Source organism: Mya arenaria, chromosome 9 (genome assembly GCF_026914265.1).
Source record: "Mya arenaria isolate MELC-2E11 chromosome 9, ASM2691426v1".
Lineage (NCBI taxonomy): Eukaryota > Metazoa > Mollusca > Bivalvia > Myida > Myidae > Mya > Mya arenaria.
Genome location: NC_069130.1, coordinates 25429145 through 25451640, shown reverse-complemented (window position 1 = coordinate 25451640; position 22496 = coordinate 25429145). Strand labels below are relative to the sequence as shown.

The 22496-nt window shown below is 31.0% G+C and overlaps 1 protein-coding gene across 4 annotated transcripts in view; it reads left to right on the top strand.

Moving 5' to 3' along the window:
* LOC128203501 (transmembrane protein 26-like) overlaps positions 1 to 22496 on the top strand; it is a 78165-nt gene that overhangs the window by 30068 nt on the left and 25601 nt on the right. The window contains exon 1 of one of the 4 annotated variants that reach the window (XM_052904935.1): positions 21344 to 21481. The exons of 2 other annotated variants lie outside the window; for them this stretch is intronic. The gene's annotated coding sequence lies outside the window, so the exon portion shown is untranslated. Of the gene's footprint in view, positions 1 to 21343; positions 21482 to 22496 lie in introns of those variants that run through there. One more of the 4 variants, XM_052904938.1, reaches the window with a different exon arrangement.

The window sequence follows — 22496 nt, the reverse complement described above, 5'->3', positions numbered from 1 at the left end:
ATATTATATGTACATATTACGGGATACGAATACGTGAAATTCATACGCTTCTTTGTCACTGGCATTTTTCTACTTTTACCAAATAATTAGAATAATCTAGGATATTGTGTTTACTTATCGTACCTGTTTCGGACCAACATTTGGCCCCTATTCCAAATGATAATACAAAATCTGTTTTCACAAATTACTTTGAAAACATTGTTTTATTGTCTTTTCACTTTTTTCTTAGTCTAACTTAAACAAATAGTTCTATGATTTGTTGTTGTATTTTTCGTGTTCTTTATAGGAAGAGTAATATATCAAAATTGAAATCAATGTAAATACCTCAAACCTACAGGAAACATTTTTTTAGACTATATATATATTATATCAATAAGCTGTATGCATGTATACTCATGATGAGGAGTTCTTTAACGATTTTATCTTGCATAGCGAAAGGTTGGAAAAGAAATCAAATACAATATGAATTGAGAACTTAATAACAATAAATCTTTAGCGGTGAATATGATGCCTGTTTATCTTAAAACTATCTAAATTGAGCATTTTGGTATCATAAAATAACTGGATGAATAAATTATAAATTTAACTTTTCTGACATAATGTAAATATGCATCTTAAAAAAAAACATCTATTTGTTTTGTTTTAAAACCCCACTACCTTTTTTGTCTTTTAACTCAAATATTTTAAGCGGTTACAATTGGTTAAGCCCCAGTCAATTTCGACCATATTGGTAGAAGGAAAATCCTAAACCACCAACATTTTGTCTATAACTAATGATGCCATATTTTAAGATATCAAAATGTTCATATAAGAAATGCATGCTTTAAACCTATCAAAACCACTCATGTCAAAAACAACACTTTCACAGTTAAAGTAGATAAATATAGATATTGTGGTAAAATTGTTGTTCTCTTCATTGATTTTTGTTTCGGAAAGAATATTCAAATTTATTATTGTAAAACGTTTAAAAAGCAAAGGATTCACATATAATAGGTGCTTCTAAAATAGTTCTTACAACAGATAAACTTTATTGCGCTATTTGTTGAAATTTTACTATGATAGAAAACAAACTCCTTGCATCTCCTTCCATTTAAAAAATGTATTGATGTATTTTACATACTTAATTAACTGACACAAACAGTTACAGGCACATACTAATTTATGCAGACTTGTGTAATATTTAACCAATAATAATTTATTCATCGGTACCAATGGTGTAACGTTTTATTTGCGCGAATAGTTTTTATGTCACATAAAAATGTGCATTTAGAATACTATCAGTGCTCTTCTTTTGAAATTTCAATACTGTTTTACCATTAGCTCTTTGCTCACATTTATAAAACAAAGATGTCTGACCCAGTTACACATGAAGCAGACCCATTACATTTTCGTTTAAGTTGTTATCAAAGGTAACATATCATTGTTATGAAACTCCGTTCTATGAAGGGGGAAATATATATCATATTATTACCAAAGCTTACAATATTTGAGTGTTATTGTAATCATTCATCTGAGCAGTTTTGTCCGGAAGATAAATAAAAATAATTAATGGACGCAATTCACGGTAGATACCATGTGCGATTAATGGCATTTACAGATATCTTGGCCAAGATAACAGTATATTAATGAGATCTACTTTTAATTTTGTCCTCACCCAATCTATATCCCACACAATTTGAAGTTCAAGCATCACACACATGGATCTTCCATTAACCCTTTGTATTAATGCTGGTTATATTTACAATCAGATATGGTGTACTTTCTAAATGTAAAATTTAACCAACGGAATACTCTCGTATTATCAAGGTTACAGAGAAGTGCAGCAGTTGAATTGAAAAATTGCGATTCTTGATCTATGTAATGACTTGAAAAACAGTACCGTATGTATATGTTATGCAAAAAGAGTACCCTTTACAATAGAATATCTGAATATCTGGTGATGATTGTACCTTTCACCATATCCATAACACAGTGTTAAAATCTAGATAAAACTTTCCTTTTATCCACGTGTATTTTCTTTTATATTTTTCGTGCTCATGATTTTTTTTAAATTGCAAGGAAAAGATTTTGGACGGAATAGGCCACAGTTCAAGATAAATGATATATAAGTTGATTGTAATAGTTGAATTATGCACAAAGTCTTCTATTCAATAGAATTACCATTGTAGATAAATGGATTTAAATTAATTAAAAAGGTAATACTTCGGTTAATAGAACAAACATGATAAAACGCTATTTGTGATCAAGAAAGCAATGTATAAAAACTTAATGACACAGTTTGCAAAAGGAGGTCTAACAGACAACCCAATACTGAATAAGCATTAGGTCTATTATTAACATTCTAAATTGTTGTATAATTTTACTACTAAATTTTATGTGACACAAATAATTCTGTCTCAAAGAATACATCTAATACATCAGCTTAATGTATTCGCTCTTGTAGGCTGATTCTTCCATTGTCAGTTGCTAAAGCTACTATAAGTCTTGTCTTTGAGTGGTGGATTTATCGGGAGAGGGACACGTAGGAACAACAACCACCCTGCCCCTAATTGACCAGTTAGTTAAGTTTAATCATCGTAGAGGATAATATCCTTGTGTATATGACAGGGAAAAAGTTTTTAAAACACCAAAATGCTCGAATTCGTAGCCATATCAGTTTTGGTTTCAGGATGGAGGCATGTTCCAAAGAGAAGTGCCTATAAGTAATACCTTCTCTAACATCGATTTCTGCAACATGCCAATAGCGCCTCCCACCGCCACCCCACCCCCACACACTTTACGAATAAAAATATACTTTTTATTTCAATATGGAAGAAAAAATTAATACGCCCAAAATGCACCATTTTAGACTAGAAATTGTTACTTTATAGGGCTAACAAAATTTCTCGAATAATCGTATGCCTTGTCATTGATCTGATGAATTGTATGACATCGTACACATTGCTTAAGCGAAACAAGGAGAGTTAGACGACAATATATTATGCTTAACCACAATGCGTATGAGGCACATGGCATATATAAGACAAAAATGTAAAGTGACATCTATGCGTTTGCTTTTGTTTTACCCTCGCAATTTCCATTGATCTTAAAATCCTAATCGAAAGGAAATCAGTCGGAGGTAACAGTTACATCCTACGTTTTGCAGCATACCTTAAATCCTGTCATTTACGATACTTGTAAAAAGAGCACTGTCAACAACCGTACAACCTGTTCACACGGATAGAATAATTGTAATTTACAAAGTAATATAAAAGAATCAAAAAGTACAGGTAAGTATTTTCACGAACTGTAGAACATGTTGCTGCCTGCACTCAACACTTCACTCCATCTGTTAGGATTAACATTCATGATATTGAAAGGGTGTTCAGTGTTTGTTTGTTTTTTAATTTCATTTTAGTTATTTAAACGAATAATTAATGATACATTTTTTTTCGATCAAATGAGAAACGCCTTGAGAGTTTTTAAAGCACGTAAAGCACCATCCCTCCAATAAGAAAAGCGAAAAGCGCCAAATATTTGTGTAGGCATTAGATAGAAAACCAATTCGTGGTAGGCGTAATCAGATATTCCCAGTATTTCCCTAACAGATTAATTGGGACTTAGTTAATGAAGTTAAATGAGTTTGTAAGAGAACTTGAAAGAGTTGTTGCCTATAACATGCACTCTTTATTGGAAATCATGATTCAGAAAGTATGTAGAATGTTTAAGGAATTTCAGGGAAATGATGTAAGCCAGAAAATAGATTGATATGTAAAAATGTGAGTAGACATATTATATGTACATACGTGAATTGCGTCATTATAATTTTGCACAGAGTTGCCTCAGGCATGATCATGCCCTTAGTGATCTAAGAAAGAATCTAAAAAGGTGTGTATCTTTTATTCAATATAAATTTGAATACAAATTTCATGAATTTACCTTATCAACTGGCTTGTTGTTTTTGTTATCTTTTTCGAAAGATTGTTTAATGTCAATGTATTAAGTCAGCTAATTAAATGGCCTTTAATAGTCAAGCACTTACTTGTTATACTTTTTTATTTTTACCAGAATGTGTCAATAAAACAAATCGTTTTCGTAAGTATAATTCTACCTTGAGTGAGCTACTAGAAGAATCTGGAAAAGTTCAAAGTCGAAAACATAATACAAACAAAGAGATTTTGTTGTTGAAAGGATGCCGACGAATATTCATGTTTGCCATTAAATATTACCTTTTTCACCAAGATGAAAATAAAAATATTAAAGGGCTCACATTAGCTCGTATTGACAATTCTAGGCGCTTTTGTTGAGATAATGTATTTGCCGATTTTGGGACCATCTGGTGCCTAGCCCCTTTAACGTGAAAACGTATGAAAGCGAATTAAAAGATGTTGGTCTAAACTTTTCCTTCATAATAAACGAACTATTTAACAATAAACTTCGTCTGATACATACAAGACAAGATTATCGCAAGGTTTGTTTAAGTTCAATGTAACTTATGGTAACAAATAATTATAATAAAAATATAATAATAAAAACAAATTACGTGAAAAATAAAATAAAAGTGTGTGTTTGGAAAACCGTTATCAAACAATTATCTGATCTTGCGATTTTTTTAACCAAATATGGTGTAAGTGTTTGTTATTTTGCTTACCACGCTTTTAAGGAAAACAATCTGAAAAATTTAATAATATTGAAAAAGTAACTGTAACAGTTACGAATATATCCGTAGTCGATGTGCATTGATATTTGTATAGACCTTACTTCAAGCGATCCTGTTAATCACAAACATAGACATCATAATCTTGACAGTTTTCGGTGCAAGGTGGATAATTCCGATGTAACTGTGAATGAAGTGTGTTTATACTTGTACATAACGTGTGTTGCAGTTGTAAAGACTTCGTCTAGCCATGCGGAGGTCTAGTGTACGTTACTTGATGCCGATTATTTTTTTGTATATCTTACTCATTGCTATTTTAAGTTTTTTTTAGCATTTATTTTAATTCTTACGATTATATAGTTTTCCAAAATATTTTATATGCAATTACTTAAATACCGCAACATTTGGGCCTTTTAGCTGGAATAATGTGCGTTTTTACTACTGGTTATTCGCACGTCGTTATAAACATCCTAATGCACATGGATGTATTTTTTTGAGTAATACATTGTGTAAAGAATTTTAACTTATTCGAACTAAATACAACTTGTTTGTTCCTAATGTTGATAAATATAGATAATATGGTAAAATTGTTCCGCATCTTTATTAATTGATGCTTCAAAAAGATCATAATAATAACAATTTATTACAGCAAATATTTTGAAATTCTAAGCGTTTCCACATGACGTTGCTTCTACGATAATTCCTGCAGCTTATTATGTATTCTCTTTGGTGCTAATTATTGGTAATTTGTTATTTAAAAAAGAATATACTTGCAACAGGCATGCACAGCCAAATATATTTCCGAACTGTTAAAGATAAACTCTATGTATTTTTTTTCATTTTTAACGAAACGAACGGTATTGTCATAGCCTTTGTTTCGTTGTCGATCCCCGTGTGTGAACACTGAAACCATTATCGCTCATCTTCATCTACCATCGCCTTGTCGACAGCAACATTCTTTTAAGGTGTGTTGTCGCCAAAAGCTGTTCTAATCTGTACTATTTTATATAATTGTACTCTACATTCATATAGTATGTTCATAAAATATAACCAATATATCTGAAAAACACAGTTGAAATGAGAAGGAAATTCTAAATTCGATATATCATTTGCATATTACGTGTAATATACCCATCTGCCGTAGCTGGATTGTTGATGGTCATTGACCTTCTAAATCCACCGAGGCAATTCAGCCCAGACGGGTTGCTTAGTATGGCAAATCACAGAATAAATCTAAGTCGTGTCAGACAGTTAGAATAGAAAAATAATTTTGGACAATATGACTTCTAGTTTTTTTCTTTTTCTAAAAGAATGAATTGACAACAATGCATCTGACTATATGTACCTTCAAATCAATAGCATGACTTGAAACAATTTAGAAGTTAAAATGGTGCAAATATATTTTTGCTATTGATAGTTCGGATCGTCTAATTATTATCTGAGTACCACTTAACGAACTATGGCATAGGTTCGATTTCACCGAACGAGATGTGATGCAGGTCAACAGAAAATCATCCTTTCGTAAAGTTTATTTATCATATACTTTTTTTATTTATTCCTTTGTATTTTTCGGATTCAATTTGATTTGAATTTACTTTATATATATGGAATAGCTGGCGCAATTGAATATGTTATGTACTTTAGTGTATTGAAATCATTGGAAGCCACTGCAGCAAAACAAGTAAGCAGTTACAGAATTCATTTTGTGAACAAAATAACAAGAAATTTCACACCAAATGATAAGAAAACAACTGTTAAATGTCATAGCACAAAATTACCATAAACGTTACTATCTTTTTAACGGTACTGAACAAGTTTCCCGAAAACGAAACGCGTCACTTTTAACAATACGGTCGATAGTGAAGGTTCATAGGATGTTTTGACGATCATTATATGCAGATACACATATTTTTATTTCCTGAAGACGTAACGCGGCAACTTCTAACAAAATGGTGGAAAGTGAATGTTTGTAGGACTGTTTAACGCTCATTATATGCAGAACTGAGCGGAGTTCATGAGATAATTGCTATTACTATCGATGAAGCGAATTCGTTTGCCATTTCGTATTTGCGAGCTGCTCATGGTAATGGTTATGTTAACATCCTTCATCTTTGAATTGGCTAACAGTTGACTACATATCTCTGAAGTGTTCTTAGCTTCGTGCTCATCATCGTCATGTATCTTTGAATATCATGGATATTACATACTGCTGGTGTCGTGAGAAGAGTTAGGTAATGTTATGTATCAAACTTTAGACAGGTTTTCAAGTTATTATTGATTCAATTAGCCTTGGAATAACTGTTTATATCACAAAACAAAATAGTGATCATAATGAGAACAGTTTTTTTTTAATATTGAGGTTACTGATATCACTTTTCAAAACCATTAGGGTTAATGTCTCGTTTCTGGAATAATCCTACGTCTTGTATACTTAATACTCTATTTTACTGTTGACGGCCTGTCCATCAATAAATAGATACACATGGTATATTTATTTAGTATGTTTACTCCGGAATATATTTGTACAACTGTAAACACGAAATATTACTCTAAGCTTTCGACTTATATTTGATGATGATATTTTTTATTCAAACTTGATAACGAAGATGTGTACGGATAAGTATATTTTTTAAAGTAAATCTCTATTTGAAATAAGAACTTTTGAATATCCAATGATTGTTCATGGTGCGCCTTCAAAATCCACAAAGGCAAATCAAGCAAGAGGAACGTTTTACAAGACACAAGAAAAATGCATTTTCAAAAATTACGTATTGATATATAAACATGTGAATTGACATTGCCAAATATATAAACTATTTAAACATTTGAAGAGTGTTACTATCTTTAAATATTTTGACATGTTTCAGCAATTACCTCTCCTAAGTTTTTTTGTATATAGCCGGTCACCAGTTCGGAAGCCGGTAACGAGCAAAGTTTTTCGGATATAATAATGGACGCAAATCAGAACGTTTATGATCGAATGTAAGTGTGAAGTAAAACCAAATATATTAGCAAATATTACTTTCTGATCACATGTAATAAAACATGGTTTAAAGGCTTGGCGGTCAATTACAGTCAAGAGAATTTGATCTAGGTCTCGGGCAAATGTTCCCTTACCATTTCCCAATCTCGGGCGAAAAGTTTGACCTTTGAATGACAATAATACACTGTGAACCATAAGCCTTTAAAAAGGGAATACATAATGGAAAGCAGCTATATACATGAGCTGGTTATTATTTGAAAATGTTCGGAAAAATCATTTTGAAATGGTCATTTATTGATAATAGTCTTATGACATGAGTTAACATGTGTTTTTTTTTCTTTTAAAACCTTTTCAATCTATCATTCACATTCATATTCAATATTTGGAAGAAAGTAATTATAAGGTTTAACTTAATCGACTCATTGAACGTAAGGGATGTGAAAACATCGATTTTCTTTTGTAATAAACCCCACGCTTAGTCCTGGCCTGTGTGTTTGTCTATATTTGCGAATAAAGCAATAAACGACAAAACGCCTCTTACATCAACACGCTTTGAAAATAAACTTACGACAAAGCGTGAGCTTTGTTCTTAAGTGTGTTAATTTCAAAACTTTTGTGATTTTGACAAAGACCTCCACATTATAAATGTTGTTGATATGTGACATTGTAATTTGGAATGATCTATGACCGATGTTGCCTGTCCGGAGTTCGAAAAAATCATGGAATACTTCTGGCCTTTATAATATTTTTTTTCCCTGTTATTTTCTAATAATTCATTTATATAAAATTATTCCCATGACTTACCTAATCACCTCGATATTTTTTTTCTGTTTAGTTTTTGTTTTGTCGGAAACGTATAGTATTGCATTATATAAAATTTGCTTGATAATGAGCCCTTAATAGTCATGCAGAAACTTGTCGTGTTTTTTATGTTTACTCGACTGTTTCATTTTAAGAAGTCGTTATCGCTGCTATGCTTCTTTTTCAAGTAAGTTATTATAAATATTACCTTTTTTGGCCATCAAGTGGGAACTAACATGCTAAAAAAACAAAAGTTCAAACTGCACACATTGGACAACGGTATAAGTACCAAGAAATAAACAAATCGTTAGATTTAAAGTAATATTGGACATTTTCGGAAACAATTTACACACTGAGTATTCCTTAGTTCAAATCATTCATGAACAAACTTCTAACCAAATATTATATCGAAAATTTCCCATATTAATTTCTATAATGTTAGAACGCTTAAACTTGTCTTGTTGTCGTTCCAAATTTCTACATTTGAATATTATTAACAACAGAACAAAGCAGCAAATATGAAATATTTTGACTGCTTCCGTTACGTTATCTGGCATTAAACGTTTACAATAGCAAGGTTACCTTACAAATTTATTACTCCTTCGTTCAGAGCAATCTAATAAATTATTATCCCGGATATTTACTGAATGTTTCTTTATCAAATAATGCAATTCAATGTGTCTAAATCTTCAAGCATCTCAAGAATGTTTGAAAGCAAAATAGTTCAACAAGGTTTGTTTTTGTTTCATGCTACTTATGGTTACAGCTAATTATGCAAAATAAAATAATAATGTGTCTATTAACAATAACAAACAAACAATTTCCTTATCTTGCGTAGTTGTTTTGCCGAAAGTTATTGTGTTAGTGTGTATTTGCTGACCATGTTTTAAAGGTGAACAATCTGAATCTTTTGTATGTAAATATTCATTGCAGATATTCATAAAACATTCAGTATTTTCATGATTATATTTACAATTTATAATACGTTTTACTTAATGTTTTAGGTCATTGTTTTGGACATGGATGCATGAAAATCTTTTCAACATGCCGAATTACCGTCAGAGACATAGTATATTGTGTTTATTAATATTCAAGGTCCTTCTTACTTTATGCATTTCATTTCCGCGTAGAAATGTCTAATGGCCGCCTCATGTTTGTATTGCGGTATCCTTTGGAACACGTTTACATAAAGTTCATATTTAACAAATTGTGGAGTCTATTGTGTAATTCCATTAGTTATCATACATAACGTATGCGCTCTGATTACAACTGGTATAATTCAAAATATTTCTTGCCAAAACATAAATAGAATTATAATTATTTTCCCTTGGTACTAAAAACGATAATATGAAAAGTCTTTGACAAACATTTGTCCTTAAGTATTCTTAGCTAAGTACAAAGATTTGTTATCAAATACTTATCTTAAAACCTGCTATTGCATATCTAATTATCCAATATCATATATAATATGCTCGGCTTACAAAAATATAATACAAACCAACACGAAATTTAATTTTTAAAACTTGCCCTCCCAGCCCATTTTTTATGTCAGGAAACTAACTTAATTTAAATTCCCTTATTTACATATCAAACTACTTGCTGACAGAGTAGTCGCCTACTCGAGTAAAGCTATTTCTCTGCAAGTTTAAACTTTATATTGCAAAAAGTAGTTTTTTATCGTGTTACTGTTTTCCAAGTGTTTTTAAGTTTTAGATAAACTTGATGTTAACTTTTTGCATTAGACCATCTGAACGCTTTGTAGAAACCCTCTGTCTGATTGCGAAAGGTGTCGACAAAAATATTTTCAATTTTTAATTCACTTAACTTGCGAAACACAAACATGACCATTTAAATATTCAGTGATCGAAACATGCTGCCAAAATACAAAAATAAATATTTATTTTGATTTGTTTTTGTATTTTAGAGAATTTAATTTATTCTAAGCTTATATAATTTTCGAAATTGATTGATTACATATATACCGAAATATAGAATCCTTTGAACTGGAATGGTTTGAGATCTTAATAGCCCATGAATCAAAAATATTCTTATATTCTTAGATACACGAAACACCATCATTGCCTCACATTTATACGAGATATATTATTTCCTTAGGCACTAAATGTGTTGGTGCATGGTAATTCGATAGGTTTTCAGCGAGCTGTTCCTAATTGAATATCTGAGAACTGTAATAAATTTGCCACTATTGCTTATTTGAAAAAAAAAACATCAGTTTTCTTTACTAGATTTCAAAATCAAAGAAAGTGTGGCCATTTACCTGCACTTAATCCATTCCTGTTATATTAAATAAGCGAACAAGTGCACGTGCGCAGAACCAAACTTTTAAAAGGAGTAAGATAATAAGTTCTTGAACATACCTTCTAAATGATAATCTTCATGATTTGGTACCAATTTTGCCTTATAACGATGGGTGTATACCTGTTAACGACTAAAGTTAAACATTATCCAGTTCCAAATTAAAAATATGGTTTCTATTGTAATCTTAGGGTGAGGCAGCGGCACTGCTAGTTTTATATGAATGTGTCTGGCTATATGGCCAATGGTATTGTATATCCGCATGAAGGTGTTTTTGTAAATGTTTTGACAATACAAACGCAATCAAGACTTTGAATAAAATATGTCATGGATTGTTAATATATCTAACCTAAAACGTATTTTTCCACAGATTTATATGATTAAAAACTCAAAACCTACCTTCTTTAAACAATTTGCCTATGCATAACGTGGGTAAGTATAGATATTGTGGTACAATTGGTACACAAGTTTATGTGTGTTTGTTTGTTTTTGAAAGAGCTTCAAAATTCATCACAGCAGAACGTTTGGTATGGGGTTGAACAATGACACTGAATTCTAAAATAGTTCATGCAGCTATTTTTGTTCTGTTTGGCGCTTATTAATGGAATTGAACTATAAAAGAAATTACCACTTGCATTAAGCACGCACATACAATTTTATTTCCGACATGTCGTAGTTATAATAGCCATGCACGTATTCTTTCACTTCTGGGGAAAAGTAGAAATAGAGTCATAGCCTTGGCGTCAATGTCGAAATAGGATAGGTTTTTTTTGCAAATAAGTAACGCAATCATTTTTGTAAATGTAATGTCACAAAATAAACATATTTTGAGACTATGATAACAAAAACGAAATAGGTCCGTATTTCTAAAGTTCGATAGTTACATGTCAAGCTGGTTATTAAGTAGGTCGGTGCAAGAGTCGTGTGTCACTCTCGTAATTAACAATATGTAGCATCCGTCTATGTTATAGTGTCAAATCGATCCCTTGATAGCAATAACATAATTTTAGTCACTGTTGAAGTTGAGATGCTGCAAATATGTTTTGTGAATAATAAATATTCAAAGAACTACTTTAAAAGACAACGAACAACTATGCGAATTGACTTTGCTTTAATTATTGAAGTGCCATTGATTCTGAAAACTTGCTAAATAAAGTGCAATAATATATATTTTGAACGATGAAGGCCTCGACTTAGCACTTCACGCCAGCTGTAGGAAATATCATTTATGAAATTGGTATACACGTTTGATATCTTCTTTTTATACTGTTATTAAATGTATTATAAATGGAATAATCAGTTGTTGTTTTTCGATAAATTTAGCGTTATTAAAGCAGGTAAGAACGCAATCCTTGGAATGCCGTTATTACTAAATATTTGTGTAGGCATCCAAAAGAATACCAAATCGAAGCAGGCGCAAAAAGATATTCTCAGTATTTCTCTTACAGTTTGATTGGGATTTATGTGAATTTATTTTTGTTGTTTAATTTACTTTCAATAGAGCATCAATTTCCTTTACCTCAGAATCTAATTTTTTTTTTTATTTAAACAGCCAAAAACGCAATCCCTAAAATAGACAATTCAATCATTACCAAATATTTGAGTAGGAATCTGATAGAAAATCATTGTATAGCAAGCGCATTCAGACATTTCCAGTAGTTCTCTTACAGCCTGAGTGGGACATATACTGAGAGATGTGTAAGCAGTATAGAATATGTTTGAGAAATAGCTTTAAGGTATGATTACCAATAACATGCCCTTTGTCTTGGTCATTGTGATTAAAACAATGTCTTGGGCGTTTGATGAATTTCAGCAAAATGATAAAAGGCAGATAACGCATTGATATTTTAAAATGTGCGTAAACATTGCCAATAATATAATAGTGTTGGTAGACATTATTTCTTTGTTTGAATATTAATTGTGTCGTGTATGATTGAGGTCTAATAGTTTGTGAGCAGCGCATTCTAATACATTTTTTTATTTTCATATGATTTGATATTAAGCAATTTTTAATGAGAATATGTCATAAACATATTCTTGAAATGAAACACATGCATGAGTACAACCAGTCATCTTATTGAAACAGTTCATTGCTAATACTGTTACATGAAAAACTTGAGTAATTGTGCGATAGAACTCAATATTAAACATTTGTAAAACATCCAAAAGTATGCATCCCACTCAACACTTCACACCAGCTGTAGCAATTTACGATCATGGATATGGCAAAACACATTTCATTTTTTTTTATTTTAAATGTGTTTTTGAAATGTTAGATTATTGGCTCATCTTTATAAACAAACTGCGAAACACCTTAGCTTTATTTAAACATATGAGATCTCAATCCCTAATGCGGGCATTGTCAAATGCTTGTGTTGATATCTGATAGAAAATCAATGCGTGGCAAACGCATTCAGATATTTCATGACATGTATTCACTGCCATTGACGTATGACTGAATACCAATGTATCATTAAACAAACTAATAACAATGTTTAATCCAATGGATATCCGCATTTGTTTTGCTAAAACGTTTGACCTTTCAAATTTTCATTCAATAAAAAGCGGCTTAGTAATTCTGTATGTATTCATGTCCTCTTTCATAAAAAGTGCTTTCGTACATTAACTGTTATCATTTGGAACAACGATGCCTTAATAAAAGTGGAATGATTATTGCTCATAAAATGTGTATTTATAATAAAACGTGTTTATAATAAACTTTTGGAAGAAAATTTCATCGAGCAAAAAGTCCTAGAACCGGACATAAAGAATTGAAAGCTACGTCATCAGCTATAATTATGTGTTGGGGGCGTCCCACGGGTAGCAGCGTAGAAACCACCCTTATAAAAAAGGGGGTTATTAGAAAGAAAAAAAAATATAATAAAACTTCAAAAATAAGCATAAAAGAAACTGAAATTTGTTGATTTCAGTGAAAGATCGTTTTTTTAACGAATGTCTTAGAAAAACATATATTCATGAGTGGTGTATACGTTCCAACACTGAAAAAAAACTAATATCCTCTAAATATTTAATATATTACTAATTGGCTGACATTCTTTTTTTTTTTTTAAACTGTTGGATGGGTTGTGAGAAAAAAAGGAATCCAGTCATGTCATATTTTTTCAAATATATGTAATTTTCATAGTGTCGGTGGAAAATCCCACAAATCCAATTTCAAAATGTAAACATACTTATAAAACATATGAATGATGCTGAAATGTGTTTTGTTAATCATGTAACACTATTTTGCAAGGCCCCAATATTAATATATAAATTCTCGTATTGCCATTTGAATGGCTTGGCTTTACAGTCCGATGTTTCCTTTTATCAATTTCAATTTTTAATTATACAACAATATAAATACAACGCCTACAATAAACATATGTTATAGCCCTTGAGGAATAAGTGCATATAACCTTTTCTGAAACTTTTCTGACATTATAACATCATAGGGTTTATCTTTATCGACTCAAGGAAAATAGAGAGTGTGTTGTTTTATACGTCAAAACATATTCTAATGTTAGTCGACAAGTAAAAATTAAAAAGCTCAGTAACAAGTTTTAAACTTTTAAACATGTCAATCTGTTGGCCCCGATTTCTCGAAACTTCTTAAGCTTTACAGACTTAAGTAGCTTATTTCAAAAGTCAAAAAAATGTATTTTAAATGGATTTTGTTAAATCAAAAACGAGTAAGTTATTGTAATTTACATGAAGATAATTCCCATCTAAAGTACAAAAACTCTTAAGAAATTCAATGTTATGCTATTTACATGTATAACAAAAATAGTTAGCTTAGCTTAAGCCTCTGAATAAGAGACCTAAGTTGGTTAACACATTATTTGCAAAATGCTAGTTTAAACATATAAGTATGGAAGTCTAAACTTTAAATTGCATTGAAGTAAGAAAATGTTATTACGGTATTATCTGTAATATGGTTTGATAAAAGTGTGTTTCATTAAACTTGATGTTCACTTGTTGCATTAGTCATCGTGAACGCTTTGTACATAACCTACCGCCATATAGAAAAATGTGTCAACAAAACAAACAACAACAGAAACAACAAATAAAATAGTAACCATTAGCATTTATATCCTTACACATGTCGGTTAATCATTGAAAATATATTCCGATATGATGATTTACAGTATATTTATTTTGACATAACTTCAGTGGTCCAGCAGAAACGACTTCGTCTAACAATGTAGTGGTCCCGTGCGGCCGATCAAAACTGTTTTAATGTTTGTAAATGTATAATACTGTACAGTATTGTATAAAATCCAACTTTCATACATTAGTTTTTAAAGTTCAATATATGAGAATTTCATCAACGTTTGTTTTTGTATTTGCACAAGCAGCTCTTAATTCGCCCAAGTCAACATCTTTATGTCACATTTTTCCGAAAGATACACATTAGATTTTTATCATGGCTTCCTAAATACATTGTGGGATTACTCAAAATTCTCGTGCACGGTCCTCTTACAAAAGACACTTTTAAGAAAGCTATATTGAGGGTTGAGTCGTATAATACTGATTAAATTAAAGATTAAGTCCTTGAGCACACTTTCATGTTCATGATTTAGTACCAGTTTTGTTCCTTAACCATCTGACTGGTCTTTGGGTTATCAATTTAATGATGAAGTCAAAAATGATGGGGTTTATTTTATTATTCTAATGCATTTTCATGTACAACTCATTTGACTTTAATGATCAAAACAAACAGAAATTAGAGTTTTGAGGTCAGATTAAACATATTACCATTTACCAATATACATTTATAAATATTTGCTACTTGGCCAACTTACAGAGTGCCCCTTAAACAAAAGTCTCCAACCCACTTTTATTGAATACAACTTTGTTTTTGCGTAAAAAAAATATAATATATAAATGTATAATGTAGTATTTATTTTTTACAAATCTTCATATCTGTTTATTTATGAGAGATCTTCCCTATTTATTACAGCAAAAAAATGTAAGGGTTCCCACATGACGCGTACTTCTTAGAGAATTACTGCAATTAATTAAACATTACATTTTTGCGCGAATTATTGGAATTAAACTACAAAAGAGAATGCTACTTGAAACAGACACGCAGAGTCGAACTTTATCCCAAAAACTGTTGGTGTTATGATAAATATATATGCATTGCCAAGTATTCTTTCTCTTCTGATAATATATAGACGGAATTAGTAAACTAAGAAACATAACATGTTTATTCTGCTTTTATATTAATTTGAAATACTGATTACATAATAATGTACAATTATTTCACCATTTTGACAAGCGACCATACAACGCATATGTCTTTAATTGTAGAACATTCAAGTGAATAGTGATGTAAAAAAAAACTATTGGGGTTACCATCTTGTGGGCATTTTAACAAGGTCCAACATAAGATGCTTCAGCTCAAGAAGAACAATTTTTTTTCATAATTTTGCATGACTGGTTTTATGGTATTTATGACACAAACAAACAAATGATAACGTAATATCGTATGCTATACGTTTGTTTTCGTCCGTTCAGTTCCATTGATTTTAAAAATAAAAGCAATTATTTGGTGGCTTTAGATACACTCTCAATTTGACCATTGCTTTTATTGAAATTGCCGATGTTATAGCATGGAACACTATATTCGTCCAGACCAAACTGTTTGATAGGATCCAATATTTAAAACTTGCAACATATAGCATGGTGTATATATACACTGTATAACGATGTTTTACACCCCCACCAAACCACTCAACACTTTACGCCAGCTGTATCTATTAACATTCATGAAATTGGCGAAATGCGTTTCAAACATCTTTAATTTTAAATTTGTTATTAAAATGTAATAAAAATGGCGCATCTTTATCGATAATCTAGAAACACCTTAGCTTTATTAAAACATCAGATCATAATCCTTAGAATCGGGAATGCGGTTATAACCAAATATTTGTGTAGGTACCTGATAGAAAATCAAAGCGTGGCAGACGCATTAAGATACTTCATTTTTTTTTTTTAACTTCTTTGCGACATACATGATTAGGATTGCTCGAAAAATAAATTGGTGTTTTAAATATAGTCTTGGACATTATATAGCAAATTGCATGCACTATGTGCTGGACACAAATATGTAAAACGTGTGTTGCGCATTTGCGCAATTCCAACGAAGTAATGAAAACTGGGTAACAAATCAAAGATAATTAAATCCACGTTAGCATTTTATGCTTGCACCAGCAGATTTAAAGTAGTCCACTCCAAAAGCTTTATGTCATTATCGGAGAGATGAACATACATGCTGTTATTCAAAATAAAATAGCCAATTTTCCATCTAGGAAGAACCAAAATACCATCATTCTAACATTTTAACCATATATATTTCGAATCCTGGATAGCCAAAAAACGTTTTTTTATAGAAAAAATATGTTTACTTTCCCAGGCTTCAAAATCAAGGAATGAATGGCCTATTATCGGCACTAATTTTTTTTCCATTATTTTAAACTATTTTAAATTGCAAACAAGTGCACGTGCGCATGAACGTTATAGAGTTTAAGTTCCAGATTATGTCGTTCAGCACACTAAATGGTTGTGTTCATGATTTGTTATCAATTTGTTCTATAACAATCGGCCTGTTCCAATTTATGACTGAAGGTGAACTCTTATAGTTCTTCGCTAAATACGTCATCATTTGCGTTTAAAAGGGCCACATAATAAGTTTTTAAGAGATGTAGAAAAAAATGATGTTTTTTTCTGATTATATTTAATGCATTAATATGCTTTACTCATTTGACTTTAATGCTCAAAATAAACAAAAACACTTCTCTTTTTTTAGTACAAAATTATAAATGTGTAATTTTATTATAAGCTACATTTCCAACCTTTAGAGTGCCACTTAACAAAAGACTCCAAAACACTTATAATGAATACAACAGTGTTTATGCTTAACGCAAATAAATGAAGATAATGTTGTAAAATTGTTAGACATCTTTATTTCTGTTTGTTTCTGCAAGGTATTTTAATTTTATTACAGCATCACATTTACAAATGAAAGAGTTTCAACATGACGCATGCTTCTTTAGAGAATTCCTGAAACTAATTATTTATTCTTTCCTCCACTAATCAGCGGAATTAGACTGTAAAAATGCTACTTTAAACAGACGCAGAGTCGAACTTAATCCCAAAAACTGATGTAGTTTTAATAAATAAGCAAGTATTGTTTCACTTCTGGAGAAATGTAAACGGAACATGTTTACGAGTAAGCATGCATACAGTAGGCTGTTTAGAAATTACAGTTCCTTTACCATTTTTTTCAAGCGACCAGACAAGGAATTTGTCACACAGTTATATACAATTTTATGCCATTGGACAGTCGTGTTTAAAACTATTGAGGAAATGATATTGTGGGATTTTTCTAATTAGGAATCTCAAAAAGGATGCTTCAGCGGAAGAAGCACAACTATATGTTATGTAATCCCAAAAATGCTTTTATGGCACATATGACATATGAGTATGCTTGTTTTTCTTTGTCTGTTCAGCGCCATTGGTTTTGCAAACATCACCGGAACAGCGATCATTCGGAGGCTTAACAAACACTCCCAATATGACCGATGGTTTTACTGAAACATTTTTGCCGATACTGTCAACGTCCAGACCAACTGTTTAATATAACTCAATTTTTAAAACTTGCTGCAAAGGCAATAGTAGATATCTAGACTCAAGAACGACGTTTTGCGGCCCCCACAGAACACTTCACGCCACTGAAACAATAAACTTTCATGAAATTAGCAAACACGTTTCTTAAATATTTAATTCTACATTTGTTATTTATATGTATATTAATGGTGCATCTTAATCGGTAAATTTGAAACACCTTAGCTTTATTAAAACATACAATCCCTAGAAGTTAGAATGCTGTTACTACCATATACTTGTGTAGGCATCTGATAGAAAATCAATGCGTGGCAGACGCATTCATATACTTCAAGTTTTCTCGTTTAGCTTCATTGAGACGTACATGATAAGTGTGTTGTTGTTTTTTTTCCAAAAAATAAAATGTGTTTGGAAAGTTTCCTTGAACATTCGGTGACAAACTACATGCGCCATTTGTAAGACCTTATGTTTTAAAACGTCTCGTGCGCATTTGATGAATTTCAATAAAAACCGGATAACGTATGTAAATGTCAAAATGTGAATAGGAATTGTCAATATTATATGTAAATACGTGGTTTCGATAGGGAGTACTTTTATGAACTAGGGTTCCATTGCTTAGCAATGTATAGATCATCTGTCAACTTGTATATGGCCAATGAACAGTTCGGTGTCAAAAATTACATATTGCCTAGAAACAAGAAAGGTCACTCCGAAATACAATTCACAGTACTAATTGCCGGTGCTCGGTTATCATTTCGCCTGAACATGGATCTTCTATCATTGAAGAATAAAGTGACTATAAAACAAATTAAACAAATTAAATATTTTTGTTAAAAAGAATTGTTAATACTTCATTTTCTAATGTCATGTATAGTCATGCTGAGTTTTATTATTTTACTGTGTGAATGGCTTGTCGGTCAGTTATAGGCAAAACCATCTGCATTTTGGTCGTGGAGGATATAACCAAAGGCTTATGGGCCTCAGACAATATTGTATTGGTTCTTTCCCAACGTCGGGCAAATAGTTCTGACTCTTGATCGACAATTCATTATTTAAGTGTATAAACATCCATACTTTGGTACAAAGCTGAATTCACGAAATGATATAGTACTATAACGTTTACTATTGGTTCTCGTATGTTTATGATTTTTGTTTAAAAAAAATAGCCCTGATCCTTTTTATGACTGAAGGTGAATTGTCGTCGTTCCAAATTCATATTAAATATTACATAAATGTAAAAATGCGGCGCTGTGTGTTTTAAAACAAAACATCCCTGGCTATTGGTTTGCCTGATTATATAGGTATGTCGGTGCTGTTTGAATAAAGCTGGGTTTGCTCAATGAACAACGTCATAGTCATCAATAGTGTTTTAAAGGTTCAAAATTGCAAACAATAAATGTTTACGTGTGTGTTTGTTTAGTTTTTAATGCATTATTATGTTGAATTATATCACTTTAATAATGAATACAAACAAATTATATCACTCTAAGAATGAATACAAACAATAAACATATTTTTTTAGAACAGATATAAAATATTTACCTGTATCAATGTTTTGTTTTTTAATTAATAGCTGTGTGGTCACAAGTTCGCCAAAACAGCACTACTTTTATTTTTATAGTCCACAAATCACATTATGTTTTATTTTTAACGTTAGAGTCTTATGAGTTAAGCATAATCATGCATTGAAAATTCGCATCAACGTATAGTGTTCAGCTTTCACAAAAGACTCCAACGCTATCATATTGAAAAACTATTATGTTAATGCTTATATATGCTCTCTTACTCCACAATAAGATTTACCACAATTAAATCGAATGTTATATACCAAAAAGGAAGAATAAATGTCGAAAACAATGGTTATTATGAAGGATATCGAGATTAATTTAAAAGAAGCGTGCAGAAAACACGGTATTTCTACCCCATGAGACAAAAGTAGATCTCAGTAAATATTTTATCACTTACCAATCTTTTAATATTTGCGTTTTCAGCTATTAAATACACGATTATAATAGTGTTATCATTAGGTTATATTTTCCATAAATCCATAATTTAGCTTAAAGTAGCTGAAGGTTCATCACTTGGAATTAAACTATAAAAGAAAAAAGCTACTTGAAACAGACTAGCAGAGCCGAACTTAATCCGGAACCATTGTAGTTATAATAAATATGCAAGTATTATTTCACTTTAAAAAGATAATAAACGGAATAAGTAAACTTATATACATACGATAATGATTTTGCTTAAACGGAAAATCTGATTTCATTATAATATACATATTTTGCTGTACTATCCGTCGACCATACAACACATTCGTAATAAAGTAATGGAACATCATATTGAAAGTTGTATTTTAAAATAATTGGGACGGAAAACAATTCGTTATGTTTTCCCCACCCTGCATTCATGACACATATGACACATGGCGTATGCTTGATTTTCTATGTCTGTTCAGCGCCATTGATTTGAAAACAAAATCGAATGAGCGATCAGTTTAACATACACTCACAAAATGACCGATGGTTTCAGTGAAACAGTTTATTTCCAAAACTGTCACACGTACTGTTGTCTTCGTCTAGACCAGCTGTTTAATGTAAGTCCCTTTTTATAACTTGCTCTCTATGCAATATCATATATATATAAACTGTAGAATCACATTTTTCGGCACCCACTCAACACTTCAAGCAAGCTGAAGCATTTAACATAAATTACCAAAACCATCTTCTTATAAGTTTCTAAGTTTGTTATTAAAATGTAATATTAAGGATGCATCTTTATCAATAAACTCGAAACATCTTCTCGTTGTTTAAACATTTAAGATCCCTATCCTTGGAATAGGAAATGCTGTCGTTACCAAATACTTGTGTAGGTATCTGATAGAAAATCAATGCTTGGCAGATGCATTCAGATATTTCCAGTTTTCTCATTCAGCTTCATTGAAACATTTATAATTTGGTTTGCTCGGGAAATAGAATGTGGTTAAAATTTAGTGTGGAAAACTTTGTGGCAACTTACAAGCACATTTTATTGGACATAATGATTTAAAACGAGTGTTGCACTTTTGATGAATTTCAGCAAAATAATGAAAACCGGATAACGTATTGAAATGTGAAAATGTGAGTAGACGGTGCCAGCATTATATATAAATAACTGATTTTGATGAAGCGTTACCATCACAAAACTTTGTTACATGACTCAGCAATATAGCAATTACGACTTAATAGGTTTTTTTTGTATATGACCGATGATACATATATATATATACGGTATAGGTCTAACAATTTATCGTTTTCTTTTGGCTTTGTAGTTGATTAATTGCGAGTTCATTTTGCTATGTTTCGCAGTTCATTTATCTGATAATGTTACAATAAGAATATATAATTTATATTCAGTTCATTAAAACATATGATCGAAAATTAAAGAAAATCGTATATATAACCATACAAACGCTGTTCGAACATTACGATATTCTGCAGGTGTTTGATTACATTTTTCCTCTAAAACCAAAAAGGTCATGCGAAATGAATGTACAGTATAAATTGCAGGTGCTCGTTAATTTTTAGCCCAAAAATGTTTGTTTTCTCTATTTACGAAGAACTGAGTGAAAAAAAAATAAACATATGAAATATAATTGTAAAATACCTTAATTATGTCATAAAATGTATGGTAATAATTTACTTATTAAATTGCATGTCGATAAGTTATTGTCAAACCACTTTCGTTTTGTTGTGGAAGGAATCATCAGAGGCTTATAGGTCTCAAACAATAAAATATTTGTTTTTTACCAACGTCGGAGAACAAAATTCGACTCTTGATCGACACGCCATTCTTAAAGTGTATACACATCCCAAGTAGTGTACACAGCTGTATCCAAGAGTTGTAACAATTCTTTAACTTTTACTGATGGATATATATTATTATTATTTTATATTAAGTTTTTTAATAATGCCTTATACTCTTGATGAAAAGTTCTCAAATGATTATTTTTTGTTCTTTGAAAAGTTTTGGGGAAAAAAGGCATTTAAAAATTATAGCACTTGAGGAATAAGTGCACTTGTTTATTTAAAACTACTGAAACGAACCCTGGCATTTAAAAGTAAAACAGTTGGAAGAGTGACATAATATAATAAT